This window comes from Cariama cristata, unplaced genomic scaffold, assembly GCF_000690535.1.
Source record: "Cariama cristata isolate BGI_N322 unplaced genomic scaffold, ASM69053v1 scaffold40137, whole genome shotgun sequence".
In the NCBI taxonomy this organism is placed as follows: domain Eukaryota; kingdom Metazoa; phylum Chordata; class Aves; order Cariamiformes; family Cariamidae; genus Cariama; species Cariama cristata.
Window position 1 is genome coordinate 9,281 of NW_009625678.1, and position 356 is coordinate 9,636.

Consider the following 356-nt stretch of genomic DNA (forward strand, 5'->3'; position numbering starts at 1 on the left):
TTCCAAAATCTGTTCTAAGATGTCTCTTCCTGTAATTGATAATGACAAGGTGGATAGTACTAACCTTGATCATCATTTAGTATAAAACCTTCCCACCCCCTGCAGTATTTTCTCTTCCTTGAGCTTTTGTTCAAGAGCTGTCTGTTGGAAGAAAGTTTATTTCTAGAGAGGCAGCCTCTTAAAAAGTTATTTCCTTGCTAACTAGCAGTAGTTAACCAGGAAGAGTCTGTTTTCCAGTTCTCTAACCATGGTAGGCTCATCTGTGGTGTCAGTCCCACAAGGGTGGTAGACGCATGATCTCTGTCCCTGCATGGATTCAAGGTTGGCAGTTCTGACAGCAGATGTGCAACACTGAC